Source organism: Alexandromys fortis, unplaced genomic scaffold (assembly GCF_014885135.2).
Source record: "Alexandromys fortis isolate MF-2015 unplaced genomic scaffold, M_Fortis_MF-2015_v1.1 scaffold_25, whole genome shotgun sequence".
NCBI classification, from domain to species: domain Eukaryota; kingdom Metazoa; phylum Chordata; class Mammalia; order Rodentia; family Cricetidae; genus Alexandromys; species Alexandromys fortis.
Genome location: NW_026067904.1, coordinates 486,368 through 503,983, shown reverse-complemented (window position 1 = coordinate 503,983; position 17,616 = coordinate 486,368). Strand labels below are relative to the sequence as shown.

The window sequence follows — 17,616 nt, the reverse complement described above, 5'->3', positions numbered from 1 at the left end:
CAGAAAAATTCAGCCTTTTTTTTTTTTTTTTTTTGATAGCTATTCTGACTGGGGTGAAACAGAATCTCAAAATCATCTTAATTTGCATTTTCCTGATGACTAAGGATGTTGAACATTTTCATTTCTTCCTTTAAGAACTGTCATTTTGCTGGGAGATGGCGCACGCCTTTAATCCCAGCATTTTGGAGGCAGAGCCAGGCAGATCTCTTTGAGTTCAAGGCCAGCCTGGTCTACAGAGTGAGTTACAGGACAGCCAGGGCTACAGAGAAAAACCCTGTCGTGGAAAAAAAACTGTCATTTTGATTCATTAGCCCATTTGCTAATTGTATAATTTGAATTTTTTGTGATTTTTTTTTTTTCCGAGACAGGGTTTCTCTGTAGCTTTGGTGCCTGTCCTGGAACTAGCTCTTGTTGAGCAGGCTGGCCTCGAACTCACAGATATCTGCCTATGATTCTTATTATTGTTTATAGAATCCAGATATTAATCCTCTAAGTATGAATTAGATATAGAGTTAGCAAAGATTTCCTCCCGTTCTGCACTGTCTCTTCACTGCTGGTTGTTTCCTCTGCTGTGCGGAAACTTTCTAATTTTATCCTACTTGTCAATCCTTGAGATGTTTCTCCCATATCACTGCGACCCTGTTCAGAAGACTCACTGTATCTGTATCTTGAATCATTTACCCGGCTTTCCTCAGGCAGCTCCCAAGCACCAGGCCTTGCATTAAAGTCATTGATCCACATAGAACTGATTTTTAAGCAGGGATCTATTTGGCTGGTGCAAAAATAATTGCAGCCCCCCTGCCACACACACACATACACACATATACACACACATAAAAACATACACATACACGTACATACACACACAGACATACATATACATACACATTCACACACACACTTATACCATATACATACATATACACACATATATACACTTATACCATACACACACGTATACACAAACATACACACATATACACACATACAAACATACACATACCCACACAGATACACACACAGACACACACACATAGACACACACATACACACAGACACATACACAGACACACATAAACATATACACACAGATACACACAGACACATATACACACACATGCACATACACACACAGACACATACACACAGACATATACACAGACACACGTACACATACACACATCACGTATATGCACACCACTTTTTTATTCATATTTTGAGATAGGGTCTCACTAGGTTGCTTAGGCTAGTCTTGAGTTCACTGTATAGATCTGGCAGGTTTTGAACTCCTGCTTCTTCTGCCTGAGCCTTGGAGTAACTCGTATTACAGATCAGTGCTGCCAGGCCTGTTCATGTGTTTAACTATTTTTATTTGTTTGATTTGAGATAGGGTCTCATTTTGTTCAGGTTGGCTTCAAACTTTATACCTAAGGATGATCTTGAACTTGATCCTCCAGCTTCCACCTCTGATACAAAAATTAAAGGCTGGAGAGATGGCTCAGTAATTAAGAGCATTGCCTGCTCTTCCTTAGGTTCTGAGTTCAATTCCCAGCAACCTCATGGTGGCTCACAACCATCAGTAATGGGGTCTGGTGCCCTCTTCTGGCCTGCAGACATACATACAGATAGACTATTGTATACATAAAAAATAAATAAATATTTAAAAAAATTAAAGGCGTGCTCATGAAGCCTGGTCTAATGGTTACTGGGCTCAGTCACTGCCACACCCTACTAGCTTCACTATATATCTCCAGCCCATATATATTCACTTTTACAATCTTCATTTATTAATTTTGTTTATATGAGAGAGAGAGTGAGCTTGTATGTATGCATGCACGGGCAAGCATGTACCATAGCACATGTGGAAATTCATTTCTATCATGTGGGTCCCAAGGATCAATCAAATTCAGGTCACCAGGCTTGGCAGTAAATACTTTTACCCACTGTGCAGCCTCACTGGCCCAACAACCCATATATTTTTAATTGTGGAATTTAAGGGTACTATAGAGAAGAGAAAAAAGTAACATACATTGATATTTGTATGGTCCATTATATATGATATTTCATTTGGCCTATATAGTAACTCTAAAATGAGGTTACTTTTACTGTGTGTGTGCACATGCATGTTAATATGTGTGTGTTCATGAGTGCAGGTGCGGATATATGTGAGGAAATCAAAGGACAACTTTGGGTATTGATTCTCATCAGGTGCTGTCCACCTTTTTGTTGTTTGAGACAGGGTCTCTCACTGGCCTGAAACTAGATAATTAGTCTAAGCTGGATGGCCTTAAAACCCCAGGGATTTGCCTGTCTCTGCTGTGGTTCCAAGAGCCACCACATCTGGCTTCAGATATCTCCATGCTTATACAGAAGCTACTCTACTGCCTAAGTACCCATCTATCCTTCTTTTATTTATTGCTTTTCAAGACAAGTTTTCTCTTTGCAGCCCTGGCTGTCCTGGAATTCACTCTGTAGACCAAGCTGGCCACAGTCTCAGAGATCTGCCTGCCTCTGCCACTGGAGTGCTGGAATGCTGGGGTTAAATGCATGTACCACCAGGCCTGGCTCAGATTCATATTTTTAAATTAAAAAAAAAAATTGTTGGGCATAAGAGGTCACTAGTACCTGGCAGGCTGAGACAGAAAGATTGCCATGAGTGTGAGTCCAGCCTGAACTACACAGTGAGTTCCTGAATAACCTGAGCGACCCTACCACCCCCACTTAAAAAAAAATTAAATGGGAAGAGGTTAAACTATGAAAAAAAAAACTGTAGTCTGTTGAAGAATACTATTTTAAGTGTGTTACTTTTTTTTTCTGGTTTTTCGAGACAGGGTTTCACTGTAGTTTTAGAGCCTGTCCAGGAACTAGCTCTTGTCGTCCAGGCTGGCCTTGAACTCACAGAGGCCCGCTAGCCTCTGCTTCCCGAGTGCTGGAATTAAAGGCCTGCGCCACCACCGCAGGCTAAACTTTTGTTTATGCTCTGGAACATTTGCATAAGGATGTAAAAATGTATTTGATTAGATAAAATTCACCTGCGGTCTGGAGGCTGAGTCAGCAACTAGCTGACAGGAAGTTGTAGGGAGGAGCCAGGTGGAGAAGGGTTTAGGAGGAGGGGCAGGAAAAAACACTACCGGTGAGGAGGTGAGCTGCTTGCTATTCAGCCTCTCTGGGAAGCAGCATTTTACCTCAACGTTTGAATCTTGAGAACAGAAATTTAGATAAGTTCTTTTAGCAGCTTTGAAAGAGTCGGTGCCTGAGGGAACAGAATTTCCGTAGGCTGCGGAGCTTGCTGCATAGCCGTGGCTGGTAGTGGCGGAGTTGCAGTTGCTGGTTAGGATAGCTGTAGCTTAAAAGGCAGCAACCATTTAAAAAGAGGATAACAGTAATCTCTTTTTCGTTTTTCATTTTCTTTTTTTTTTTTCTCTTAAGAGATTGCACCTCGGTGCATTGCCCACGCTATCTCCAAATTCTGGGCTCGAGAAACGACACGGCATCTTCAGTAGCTGTGAGTCTAGGTACATGCCACCATGCCCAGATGCTACTCCTAATTTACAGGGGAGGAAACTGAGGCCTGGAGGTCACTTATTTCAAAGTCTAACTAGGAATTTGTGAGTGGGGTACTCAGAATCAAACCTAAATCTGAATCCCAAATCCACGTTCTCTCTACCTAGGGAACTACACAGCAGGTGTAAGTCAGGCCTATGGCGTTCTTACCTCTTTTTATAACGGGCTTATTTCCTCATAAATACGCCAGGCCTCTGGCTATTTTTGCATCCCCGTTTACTCGATAGTAAAATTCATATCAGAATCAGAAAGGTACAAATCTATTCCTCCCAGCTTTCTGGTGACCAAGTCTGAATTCTCTGTCCCTGAGGTCCTTCATCAGGCTGTAACTCCATAATAGCAGGGGCTCTGCCTTTCCACTCACCCACCCTGGTGCCCAGCACAGGGCCTGCTGCAGGTTGAATGGATCGTGACGTCAGAAATAGACGCCAGAATGTGAGATAAGAGAAGCTGTGACAACTCAAGTGTGAAGCGGGGATAAAGATTTAAAGGGCAACGTTTAGTATGAGGAAAAAAAAACAAAGAAAAGGGGAGATAGCCAGGAAGAGAAGAATGAGAGACTGCAGGATAAGGGAGCTCAGCACAAACACACAAGGTAAAAATAGCCTCCCGGCGTTGGCCTCATAAAATTACTTTCTATATTTGAGCCTAAGTGACAAGTGAAATCTCCTCTGTAATTTCCCATGTGTTCAGTTTAATGAATTTCCGGCAAATGGTTTCAGTATTGGAGGGCCAATTTGGACCTTGTGGGGGTGGGGATGGTGAGAAAATGAGGGGTATGAAAATAGACTAACAAATTGAGTCTAGCAACCAGAGGAAGGGTTGATTGGAGGCATGTGAGGGGGAGTCAAGGACTGGGGAGCGGTCTTGCTGTAGCTGTTGTCACTGTGCTGCCCTGCACGCAACAGAAGGAGCCCAACGTCCCAGGCTGCCTTAGGACTATGATTGGCACATAACCTTTTTATCTAAAGTGCTATTTTTGTTTACATAGAGTTCATTATCATAATATAATTTCAAACATTGGAGAGAGTAAAGGGACATTGGCTCTTTCCAGTTCTGCATGGTTTATGCATAGTAAGTACATCATACATGTTGAACCGAGCCATCATAGGGTAGCTGGAGTAGGAAGTGGAAGGATGGGAAGGAAGGAAATTCTTCCAATCTGCTGTGCTGCTGGCCCACATGCCTTATGTTTTCCCAGAGACTGAGGAAAAAATGCTGAGAAGCCACTGGACACAAGAAAAAGTTCTTTCTAGACTTTAAATTGACAACAAAACAAAACACATTGGCAGCCTAGAATTAAAAGCAGGGGTGCAGATTTTTCCCAAGTATTCTTTTTTTTTTCAAATTTATTTTTATGTGTATGAGTTAGTTGTCTGACTGCATATCTGTGCACCATTCACGTGCCTGGTTACCTCAGAGGCCAGAAGAGAGCATTGGATCACTGCAGACTGCAGTTACAGAGCTGCAGATGGAACCTGGGCCATCTGGAAGAACAGCCAGTGCTCTTAACTTCTGTGCCATCTCTCCAGCCCCTTAGTATTCTTTTCATTGTTATTTTTATATCTTTATTGCGATATAACTCATATACCATATAATTCGCCCATTTAAAGTGTACAGTTCGGTCAGTCAGTGCTACATACCCATAATTCCATAGGCTACTCTTGGGTCGTCACAGAGAGTTCAAGGCCAGTTTGAGTAAAAGTGAGGTAAGCCTAAATTATATAGTAGGACCCTGTGCCAAGAAAGAAAGGCCGAAGGTGGTGGCGCACACCTTTAATCCCAGCACTCAGGGAGCAGAGGCAGGTGGAGCTCTGAGTTAGAGGCCAACCTGGTCTACAGAGTGAGTTCCAGGGCAGCCAGGCTTACACAAAGAAACAGTGTCTCAAAAAACCCAAAGAAAGAAAAAGAAGAAGAAAGGAAAAAAAAATAAAAGGAAGGAAGGAAGGAAGGAGAAAGGGAAAGAGGGCTAGAGAAACGCTGAAGTTAGGAAATACTTCCTGTTCTTCCAGAGGACCTGAATCCCATACCCAGCACTCAGGAGGACGAGACAGGTAAATCTCTATGAGTTCCAGGCCAGCTTGGTCTACATAGTGAGTTCCAGGTCAGCCAATGCTACATAGACTGTCTCAAAATTGTTTTAATTACTTTTATGGAGGGTAGGGGGAGAGCACACGTGCACATACACATATGCATACCAGAATAAGCGTGTGGAAGTCAGCGGACAACATACAGGGGCTGGACCTCTCCTATATGAATCCTGAGGCTTGAATCAGGTTGTCAGGGCATTGCACAGAGTTTTCATAGTCCTGTTTCCATTCCTTTGTATGGATATGTAGGCACAGAATTATGGTCATAAAGTAGCCCAGATGAACTATTTGAGAAATTCTCAGTCTTTTCTTTCTTTTTAAACTTTATGTGTACCATCTGCACACCTAATGCCCTTAGAGGCCAGAAGAGGGAGTCAGATCCATAACTGCAGTAAGGGACAGTTGTGAGACACCATGTGGGTGCTGGGAACTGAACCCAGATTCTCTTCCAGAGCAGCCAGTGCTCTTTAAAAAAAAATGGTGTTTTTTTTTTTTTTTTTATTGAACTATACATTTTTCTCCACTCTCCTCCCTATGTATGCAGTATTCTGTCTGCATGCATGCCTGCAGGTCAGAAGAGGGCAGCAGATCTCATTACAAATGGTTAGGAGCGGCCGGGCGGTGGTGGTGGTGGTGGTGGTGGTGGTGGTGGTGGTGGTGGTGGTGGTGGCGGCGGCGGCGGTGCACGCTTTTAATCCCAGCACTCGGGAGGCAGAGGCAGGCGGATCTCTGTGAGTTCGAGACTAGCCTGGTCTACAAGAGCTAGCTCCAGGACAGGCTCCAAAACCACAGAGAAACCCTGTCTTGAAAAACAAAAACAAAAACAAAACAAAACAACAACAACAACAAAAAACCAAATAGTTAGGAGCCACCATGTGGTTGCTGAGAACTGAACTCAGGACCTCTGGAAGAACAGCCAGTGCTCTTAACTGTTAAGCCATCCCTCCAAGTCCATCTTTCTTTCTCCTCTTTTTCTTTCTTCTTTTTTTAAAATAAAAAAAAAATTGAGCCGGGTGGTTGTGGTGCACACCTTTAATCCCAGCACTCGGGAGGCAGAGGCAGGTGGATCTCTGTGAGTTCGAGGCCAGCCTGGTCTACAAGAGCTAGTTCCAGGATAGGCTCCAAAGCCACAGAGAAACCTTGTCTCGAAAAAACAAACAAAGAAAAAATTGGTCGCGTGGTGGTGGCTCCAAAGCTACAGAAAAACCCTGTCTCAAAAAAACCAAAAAAAGAAAGAAAAAAAAAAGAAAAGAAAAAAAAGGGCTGGAGAGATGGCTCAGAGCTTAGGAGCACTGGCTGCTCTTACAGAGGTCCTAAGCTCAATTCCCAGCAACCACATGGTAGCTCACAACCATCTGTAATGAGATCTGGTGCCCTCTTCTGGCGTGTGTGCACAGGCAAGCAGGTTAAATAAGTAATTTTTTTTTAATTTGAGAAAAGGTTTTTAATATTACCCTGATAGTCTGGAAGTGGAATTGACTATGTAGCTCAGGCTGGCTTTAAGTGTGTGACAATCCTCTCCCTTTGAGGTGGATGCTGTGAACGTGTGTTGTGCCACTGAACCTGGCTGCTAGACTGTTCTCCAAAGCAGGCACCACCTTACCATTTTACATTGCTACCAGAGCACATGAGGATTTTAATTTTTCCACATTCTTGGCAACCTAACTATGCTTTTTTAAAAAAATATTTATTTATTTATTTTGTATACAATATTCTGTCTGTATGCCTGAAGGCCAGAAGAGGGCGTCAGACCTCTTTACAGATGGTTGTGAGCCACCATGTGGTTGCTGGGAATTGAACTCAGAACCTTTGGAAGAGCAGGCAATGCTCTTAACCACTGAGCCATCTCTCCAGCCCCTAACTATGCTTTTGAGAAATAATAATGGCACCACAGAACCCCAATCTAACTTGGGTAGCTATTATTTATTTACCAGCTAGTGTAGTACATAGATAAAAAGGGTCTTGTCTAAACACTAGCTGTCCCTGTCGAGGTAGAAGAGGAAAAGAGCAGTCTAATGGAAAACGGGACCAAGGAAGAGACAAAAAAGAGTGGATGGAGCCAGGCAGTGGTGAGGCAGCACGCCTTTAATCCCAGCACTCGGGAGGCAGAGGCCAGCAGATCTCTATCAGTTTGAGGTCAGCCTGGTCTACAGAGTGAATTCCAGGGCTATGAAGAGAAATCCTGTCTGGAAAAGCTACACACACATGCACACACACCAAGGGGGGAGAGAAAGAAAAGAGAAGGAAATGAAGAAATAGCAAGAAGCTTGGGGAGCTGGTCACTTCTGGCTGGACTTTTGTTCTATGCCTTGCCGTCATCCTTTGCTTCCCACCAATCCACATAATTGGTCTGGAAATGTTCTTTCTTGGGCTAAAAGAAATGAATTCAGGACCCGGCTATGGTACGCAAGATTTGATTTAAAAAAAACCAAGATCTAGTATTTAATTCTCAACATTGTAAACAAGAGAAGTGTTCCCTCTTTGTTTTTATTATTTCCTTACAGTCTTGTCGCTGCAAGTATAAGATACAAAAATACAGGAGAATGACAGGTTTTTCTCCACAGGACACTAAATGGCCCATCCCTAAAAGGATGTTGGCTACCTTTCCACTGTGGCGTGAGGACAGGGCTCACCACATAGCCGTATTCACAGTGACTGGCCTTTCTTTTACATAATTCTTGCTTTCTGTGTCTAGCTAGACTACATTGTGAATAGAGTCAACACCAGGTCCTGATCTCTTCTCCTCAGAGCCCCTCACCTCCGTGTTCAATTGTTTCCTGCCTCCTCTTTGAAGTCCCTAGTAAACGAGTGCGCACACACTCTACTGTCATCTCTCCTTACATGAATTCTTCAGGTAGTTCTGCCTTCTCTGTGTTGTGGGTTTGGAAGGGAAGATAGCGAAATACATGAGGTGCCAATGCAATTCCTCCTTTAGCAGAGCTCTGCAGGAAAATTAGCCAGCCTGCTCGGCTTTATAGGTCTCATAAACCCTCTTTTATGAAAACACTGTGACAGCCGGGCGCTGCATTGATTATGTGGCAGTCTTCAGCCACATTCCTTCTTAACTGCAAAACAGCCCTGCTTTCTAGCCCAGCATTGACCATGTGACCTTTAAATTACTGCATTTATGTAAGCCTTTCCCTAGCTAGGGGCAGTGTCCAACTCCATCAAACCTAGGGAGGAAGATTGGTGATTGCTACTTCTCCAGTAGTTCTTTGGCTCTGTAGCCTAGGGTCTCTTGTCGGAATCAATTTGGGGCGCCACGGTGTTTTCAAAGGAGGTTTGCTAAGGATGGAATGTACAGGACCGCCCATCCCCTTTCATGAAGGAACTGAGGAAATAGGTAATAAAACGTGTTGGCAGATGCCAAGTAGTAGCTGATCCCCAGAGGCTTGCCTGACCTTTACTGACAGAGAGGCTGGAAAGGAAGATGGGAAGGGAGTTGGAAAGCAGGATTTGAAGGAGTTACAAATCGGGTTCAGACCCCAGAATCACCATTTGTTGAGCAGTATAGAACCATAATCCTTAACTACAAGGGAAAAGAAACGTTAGTATTCAAAAGAAATCCTGGTAACAGAGAGGTGTCTATTCAGATCAAGAATATGACCTTTAGCTTACTGCACTGGAGCAGCTTAAATCTGTCCACTCGAGGATTTTACTGAAGGACATCAGGGGTGTGGTCTACAGGTTTTAAAACAGGACCAACCGAGATGATCTGTGTGGCTAGGGGCACCATTAACCGACCAACAAAGCAGATGCTGAAGGATCTGCACTGGAGGCACAAAAAGCATGGGCTAGACCAGCAGCAACCAAAGCAAACGTGGAAGAGAAACCGCTATTGCAAGTACTAGGTGTACGTAGGCAGTCAGCCTGGCCCCAGTAGAACACGAGGGGCTCTGTCTTTAGCAGCTGCAAACCTAGGGCTCCTATACATAAGGACCCAGGCAAACGTAGCCTTTGTTCAGAGATTAAGCAATTCTCTAAGACAGGTCAGTGTTAATGGACTCGCCTACGTCGTCAGCCTGGTGTGTTTCTAGCCCCGCCTTTTTTGGGCGGGATCGCCCCGCCCTGTTACCGCCCCGGGGTGGGGCTCCCGCCGGCTCCAGGCAGCCCTTTCCTCCTTGGCCTCTGCCAAGGCTGCTGTGTCCTGCGGAGCTCCGAGCACGTGTAGGTGAGTGAGGGCCCGACGAGGAAAGGTCCTGGAGATTTTACCTACCTAGGCGAGACGGAGGGTGTGAAGGCTTCTGCCTGGGCACGGGAAGAGACGGGGGCTTGTTTCCTTGTGCCTCCGGCCTTGGAGGTCATCGTGAAGGGATTAGGGGAAATCGTAACCCCAAGACCAATGAATGAGGTGCGGTCCCTCTGCAGCTGGGGAGTCACCTGGAATATGTTCAGAGTTTAGCATTTCTGGAGCTCCGGGCAGGGACTGTGAACGGTTCGTGGGGAACACGTGTCCATGGGGAACCAGAGCTGCTTCAGCCCACGCCCTGAAAGGGTAGTTAGACCTGAACAATGAGGCCTATATTATTTTTCCTATTCCTTTAAATTGCTTAGAGTGGGTTAGACGTGAGGTTTGGGAACGGCATGAGCTTGGATAACTTGCCTTATATATGTTATAATAGTGTGCAAAGTGTCAGATACTGAGGTTCTTAGCACAAGTCCCCTCACCGTGACTACAGTTTTTAGATAGTTACTGTAATCCTACTAGAGAACTCTGAGGCAGTTAGCTATTTTGGTTAGGGATAGAGCTCCCAAAGGTAAGCTGTTTGTCTACTCTTGTGTCTGTCTGGCTGGCTCAACCTTCACAAGGTGAAGAGGGCTTGGGGGCAGAGAGTTTTGTTTTCTCTTTTATTTTTAACTGCACGGGCATTGACTGCTGGCTGGCTTTAATCTGGGATGTTTTGATTTCATAGTGCCCGGCTGCCAATTTGAGGAGATGCCTGCCCTGGTGAGTACGATTCCGCTAGTTCTCCTTTGCCCCAGCTGTAGGCAGCTGCCTAGGTTTCCTTGTACCTAGGCAAGTGTTACACGGCTGGGAGAACAGCAGCCAATAGCTGGTTGGCGTTCTGGGCCTGGTTCATGCCAACTCTGTTGTTAACTACTCCAGGATGTCAGCATAGTTGCTTACCCGCTAAGGTAAAGAGCAAGTTATGCAGGAAGAAACCTAAAGGTCAGGTCTCTAGTGGTTCTGGTCTGGCAAGTTTGACATGGGTTACTCGAATCACAACTTGGAAGCAGAACAAAAGAAATCAAGCCAGTGAGGGTGTAAACATAGAAACATCCAGATTTAGAGCCTGAGACAGTGGAGGAGGTTGCTGGAATGTGCTCTCACTACAAGTACATGGCTCCCACTCCCCACAATAGTAAGAGCTGGACTATGGCACCCCCTTCATTTTTCTAGATGGGTTTCTCTGTAACAGCTCTGGCCAGCATCCTGGAACTCATTTGTGTGTCAGGTTGGCCTCAAACTCAGATTCACAGGCCTCTGTGCTGGGATTAGTGTGAGCCACCAATGCGGGACAATATCCCTTTTTCAAAAGAGACTTCAGAAGTGCACCATGGAATGAGCTCACTGACGGGAATGCTGAATCTGGTGTTGTGGCATGCCGCATCCCCTTGAGGTTATCTAGGCAACCTAGAAGCCCAGTCTCAACAAAAGTTAGTATTCTGCTCTAGTTTTTCAATAAATGTTATGAATATCAATCATGGGGTTCTGGAAACTAAGCTTAGGTCAAACAGTACCAAGTGAACACTTATCTTTTGTTTGATCTGTTTTGTTATTAGGATGCTGGTTCTCTAAGAATGCCACAATTTTAGGCAAACCCATCACTCAGAATGAATCATGATTATCCAATAGAGCCCACCTAGTTACTGCTTCTGTGAAAACTAACATCCTGCCAAGGCCCCTCCCTTTTCTCTCTTTTGGACCGGGCTCCTTACCAGACTTGGTATCACCTGAAGTTCCATGACTCAGCAAGTCACTTTCCAGTCTGCACCCAGACACTTGAATTTGAATAGACACTCAGGGATGGCTAGGAATTAGCTCTGCAAACAGGCACCCCTAATCGATTTCCAGAAGTTACCCTGAGTGGTGTTTTAGGGGACCAAAATCGGGTTTTACCTGGTCCATCAAGCACCCCTGTGTGCATCTTCTGACACACCCCATTGGTAGCCTCCATGCTACTCACATCTTAATCATGCTTGCCTCCATCCACCCTTTTGCTCCTTGATCTAATGCCATAGGCTACCAAACCAAACAAACTAGCTCTGATCACAATATTGACAGGAAAGTTACTGCCCTATGCTACCCACTCCAAACCCCATCTACCTCCGCCTGCCCTTGGGTTCACGCCCATAATTACTTTGTTATTCTTATGCACCAGTACTGGCTTAGCCTAGGAAATGTCCTTCAAGCAGGCCTGCCTTAGCATTAGCTATTCCTCTGCATTGGCTTTTCCAAGTATCTGGATTCTTGCCTTCCCGCCCCTCAAATTCTTACTCCCCTGACACTGATCCCAGTTTTAACATCTTAGAATAACTTTTAAACTCAGATAACTCCAACTATCCCTTCCTTTGATCTTCTTGATCCAGCTATCAGGGAAGTGGGTTGCAGGCCACCAGAATGTTTTATAAATTAACCTCTTAAAAGGGACTCAAGTATACACTGGGAACAGACTTCTGGGAATAGTCTTAGGACTAGTGAGGAGCAGGTGGCTTCAGAGGAGTTAGCAGGATGACAGGACACAAATTACATTTATTTTCAGTGGAAGGGCAAAGGATAACATGTAATAGGTAGTTCTCTGCTTCAAATATTCAGTCCCGGGGAAGGACTGACTAGTTACTTATATAGGGCAATGTTAATACTATTATGAATTTCTAAGCTTATTTGCTTGATTTCTTTAGGATGACTTGGAAGTAGGGTGGTCTTCGCCCCCCTGAGAAGTAGTGCAGGTGTGCTTATCAGGTAAGTGTCTATTCTAGCATTGCCTTCTCTGCCTCATCGCTATGGATACACATCAGGAAACAAAGGGAAGCAGATTTACTCTTGGAGTTGACTGCAGAATTTTGATGTTTTTGTTTGACAGTATGAAGGATCTTTGTCTGCCATTCCAACTGAGGAATGATTTATAGGGATGTTGTGAGTCCTAGAAGACAAAAGTGCAGTGTGTCTTGTTCACTGCTAACAGTCTTAAGTTTAGTCCCTCCAAATGGCGGAGGCTGCTGTTGTAAGACTGGAAGTGAAGTCTGTTCATGTCTGCTACCTGCAGTCAGAGTACGTGAGATGGGAAAGGAGATTTTTCTGGAGTGATCCAGCAGTTGTCAGCTGTCCAGGCTGTGTGGTGCCTGTGGCTGTGTTACACTGTTGGAAGAATAAGCGCTGTTTTATTGAGGGTTGGCCCCACACTGTTTTGGTGTGGTGCCGGCTACCTTCAGGCAGTGTTTTGCATCCCTGAGAGTGGAATGACTCCTTGTGGAGTTGGTCCTAGTCTAGGTGCAAACAATTGTTTTCCATGCTAAAAGGAATGGGACTGAATGGAATACAGCTGTGTGGGGAGGCTTTGCCTCCTTTGCACTAAACCTGGCAGTTTACTGACAGCATGTTACCTTTTCCTGGATTCTAGGAGAATGAGAAGGCTGCCTCCATCAGGACTTCGGGTTTCTGACAACACCGTGTTTTGAGTAATGTATGTGGTCCCTGTAATGTCGAGGTCCTAATTAAAGTGCTCACGGACAGGGGAAGTTAAATTTGCCTTAGAGGATTAAAGAGCTGTGATACTTCGGGGAATGCTTGCAAAGTCCAGCTAGTTTGGGGATGGGACAGTGATGGAATTCACACCAGGGCAGCTGAGCTACATCTCCAGCTATAATTCCTTTTTTTTTTTTTAAACATTTATTGTATATGCAGTATTCTGTCTGTCCATATGCTTGCTGGCCAGAAGAGGGCACCACATCTCATTGCAGATGACTGTGAGCCACCATGTGGTTGCTGGGAATTGAACTCAGGACCTCTGGAAGAGCAGTCAGTGCTCTTAACCTCTTGAGCCATCTCTCCAGCCCCCCAGCTATAATATCTTGAGGTACTAGATGATGGCCATGTACTACTGGACATGGCTCACTACTTTGTTCTCGGATCTATTTGAATAGTAACCATCTCATGCCAGCTCAGAACATTTCAAACACTTTGGGACACTGGTTTTGAAAAGCAAAGGTCTTTTAAGTTCCTATAACACTCCAGATAGGAAATATTGTTAATAATGTGTTTTTGCAACTGTGTGTGAAAAGCAGACGATGTATCAGCAAATGAACGCAGCTATATTCCAATAAAGCTTACTGATGAACACTGAGATTGGAATTTCATTGAAACTTTCAGGGTAAAAATTCCCAAATGTTTGAAAGCTTTAAAAAAATTCCCAGGGGCTACTGACAAAGGTAGCAGAATAGATTTAGTAACATTTCTGACCTTTGAGTGAAGTTCAGGCCTTGGGATGGAACAGCATTAGTTACAGTATCAAAATGTATCTTCACACATTTTTAAGATAGTCTAACCCAGACTAACCTCAAGTAGGTGATCCAACTGGATCAGCCTCCTGAGTGCTAGAGTCATCGATCACATGCCAAACTTGTCTGTGTTTCTTATCTGAAAAGAATAAAGTCACTATATTATCTAGAAGAAAAAGATCATCCTCCTTATCCTTGGGTTTACATGGCTTCTATTCTAGTGGTTCTCACCATTTGTAATGAACTTAAAGCAAAGGTATATGACACGTATGTGGACCCTCTGGGATGATTGGCTCAGAACCAGGTATTCTAGGGGACCAGCAAGATAAACCACCGAATCTGTCAGGCCCAAGACTATTTTGAGGCACAGTTCCTTGTGTATGCGAGTTAGGCCTAACCCTACCTCCATCCCTGAAGTGCTGGAATGGTAGGTGAGCACTCCCACAGCCTGTCTCCCAAGTTACGGGGTTGCAGGTTTAGAGCACTCTTTGAAAGAGACAGTCTTGTGTAACCAAGCCTTAACTATGTTACTATGTAACAGTAACTTCCTGTACCTTGCAAGCAGTCTGATTACTGGCATGTACTACCATGCCTCTCCTGCAGGGATTTTTGTATCTGTAGTTTTGTGAGCATATGGAGACATGATGGTGCTACTCACTAGTGGAGTTAAGAGGACGAAAACACTCATGAGGGTTCTGGGAATCCAACTCAAGTTGTGAGGCTTGGCAGGAGGCTTTAAATTATTTATTTTTAGGGGTTGGAGGGACAAGTCAGTCTTCCAGAGGACCCAGCATCCACACACAGTGGTTCACAACCATCTTTGTCCCAGGACACTATGCATGTGGTGTATAGGCATATAAGCAGGCAAAACACCCATTTCTGTAGAAATAAACATTAAAATTTCATGTGTGCATATTTGTATGTCCTCTGTGTGCCTGATGGCATGAAGTCAGGCTAGCAGGTCCCCTAGAACTGGAGTTAGGATGGATGTGAGCCACCCAGGTGCTGGGAAGTGAACCCTGGTCTGAAGCAAGGGCAAAAGGTTTTAGGTCCTGGGTCTGCATAAATTAAAGGAACATGTTTGAAATAAGTAGGCAGAGCTGGTGGTGGTGCACACCTTGAATCCTAACACAAATAGACCTCGGAGTTTGAGGGCAGAGGAACCCTGTCTCAAAAGTCAAAAAAAAAAGGTGTAGTTCTGCCGTTAATGGTGGCTATTCATTACTTTGTCACTTACTGGGTTTAAACAGGTGACACTAGGGTTTTTCTTGAAATTTTGGGCCAGGCCTTAAATTATAGTTAGAAACAACCCAATGGGATAAATTCTGCAGGTCCCAAAGGGACGCAAAAAGACCTCCAGTGCCTAAGAATTTACACAAAGGAAAAGAACAGGGTAAGAGCAACTAATTAGAGACTTGAAAAGGGTTGAAATGACTCTTGAGAATTGTGAGTAGTTCCTGCTAATGGAGCTGTGGTGAACTCTTAGGAAAACCATTTCTCTGGGCTAGTGAATTCTTCAGATTTTTTTTGCCTACTACTGTGTAGAGACGCCTACAGTGAATCAATTTACTAACTCGTGTTTCTCAATGTGCCACCCTACTGTTGATTTATCCTGAAAGGGAAAGCAGTTCATTGTGTAGAAGTAACATCTACACACCCATGGTTCTTTCTCAGGGATAGGTTTCTGGGCAAGGATATTAAATATTTATTGTAAACTTCCCATGGGTGTGTTCCCCCAGAGCTTTCTGAACCTCTTGTGGGTGTCTGGGAACTTGACTTTGGCTCTCTATAAGAACACAATACATTTTTAACTGCCAAGCCATCTCTAGCCACCTAAGCTGCATTCTTCTGTTATTAAATAAGATCAGCTCTTGCCATGTAAAACCCAGTTTTTTCCATTGTTGGGGACTGAACCCAGGATCACATGTTGAACAGTGGACAAAATTACTAGATGAAAACTCCATGGGAGGGAAGACCCTTACTATTTACTGTTTGTGAATAAATTCATGGTAGATTGTAAAGATTGACAGTTGGGTGTAAAGTTATTGTGACTTGTTTTGTGACATGGTTTCCAGCCAAAACTCTCCTCTACCTTGGTATCTAGTGACTGAGCTTCCTGATCCTCCTGCCTTACAGGTGTGCGAGACTTCTCAAATTGTGTTGAGGATGGAACCCAGGGCCTGCCAGCTGTGCTACATCTTCAGCCCGAGAACTTCTGTCAAAAAATGTTTGACTCAAACATTAAAAAAGCAGTGGCGCATGCCTTTACTCCTAGCACTGAGGAGGCGGAGGCAGTCTGCTCTCAAACTTGGCTCAATTGGGGTTGCAGGCATTAGCTAACCTAATATTTTAATATATTTTGTCCTTCATAGATATAGCCTTTTCCTATTAAAAAGGTCCTTATTGCTAGCCTAGATCCTGAGCCTTCTCTCCCCGCTCCCAGGCCAGGTTTCAGGGGACAGTCCTCCAGTTTCCCATCTTTGTACCCCCAAACTACTATGACATACTTGATGAATACAGGCTCACAAGTCTGTCTTTGTGATGTCTCTTCACACCTGTCTTTCATTTCACTGCAGAGCGTCAATAAACAAAAAGTGTTTCACTTGTATACAGCTGAGATGCCGGTAAAGTGTAAGCGTTGGGTGTGTTGTGATTTGAGATTGGACAGGAAGATCTTATTTCTGTTGGGTCCTGCTTTCACTGATGCACAGAAATGGCTCCCTAATGTCTTCGGAGGCGTTTCTATTGGTGACTTATAGGTTTCCTCTTTCCAACCTCTCCTTGCTAAGATATTCTAATGATTGTATTTAATATAAGCTATTTAAAATAGCAAGTAAGTTACTTCAGCTCTGATTTCTCTTGCTACACATTCTTCATAGGCTGGGTCCTGTGTCCTTTCCATACATTCATCAATCAATCTTAATTTTTTCTCTTCCTGTTGATCATTGTGATTAACTTATTTCCAAGTATTCCTCCACTTTTGTTCACTATTTTTGTAGAATGTCATGCTGTGAGGCATCCATTGTGGGTTCGTGTGTATGTGTTAATAACCAGGATTTGTGTCTGTTAATTCTTCTATAGCCTTTCTGGAATACATATCTTATTGCATATGCAACCCAAGGAGAATAGCTCTTTACTACCTCCTCGGTCTTTGTAATTTTACCTACAAAAGCACTTGTGTTTTTACCCCTGCTTCTAATACCTGAGATCAGTCTCTTCACTTGCCTTAAACACTTTAACACCAGATCATTAGCTTTCTCATTCCTCAGATTATTATCTATTATTTTTACCTAGCTAAATTGATGCACATTTTGGTTTCTATCTGCATATACTGAAAGCTCCATGAGGACAAAGATGGTTTTATCACAGCTGACCGTTTCTCTAAGGCCTAATTGATAGAAGCACTGATGAAATAAAACAGTAAATTGAGGTAAAGTGCTGAGAGTTGGCTTTTTTACCTGTC

The 17,616-nt window shown here is 43.9% G+C and overlaps 1 long non-coding RNA gene and 1 other non-coding gene across 2 annotated transcripts; both read left to right on the top strand.

Annotated features, from left to right (window-relative positions):
• The first annotated feature begins 9,750 nt into the window (after positions 1-9,750).
• Positions 9,751-16,761, top strand: LOC126497152 (uncharacterized). The gene is made up of 5 exons (XR_007590533.1): positions 9,751-9,825; positions 10,568-10,602; positions 12,558-12,618; positions 13,277-13,339; positions 16,290-16,761. It is a non-coding gene; the product is annotated as an uncharacterized lncRNA (long non-coding RNA).
• LOC126497198 (small nucleolar RNA SNORA74) lies at positions 12,964-13,157 on the top strand. Its single transcript, XR_007590539.1, has one exon. It is a non-coding gene; the product is annotated as a small nucleolar RNA SNORA74 (small nucleolar RNA).
• Positions 16,762-17,616: the final 855 nt, after the last annotated feature.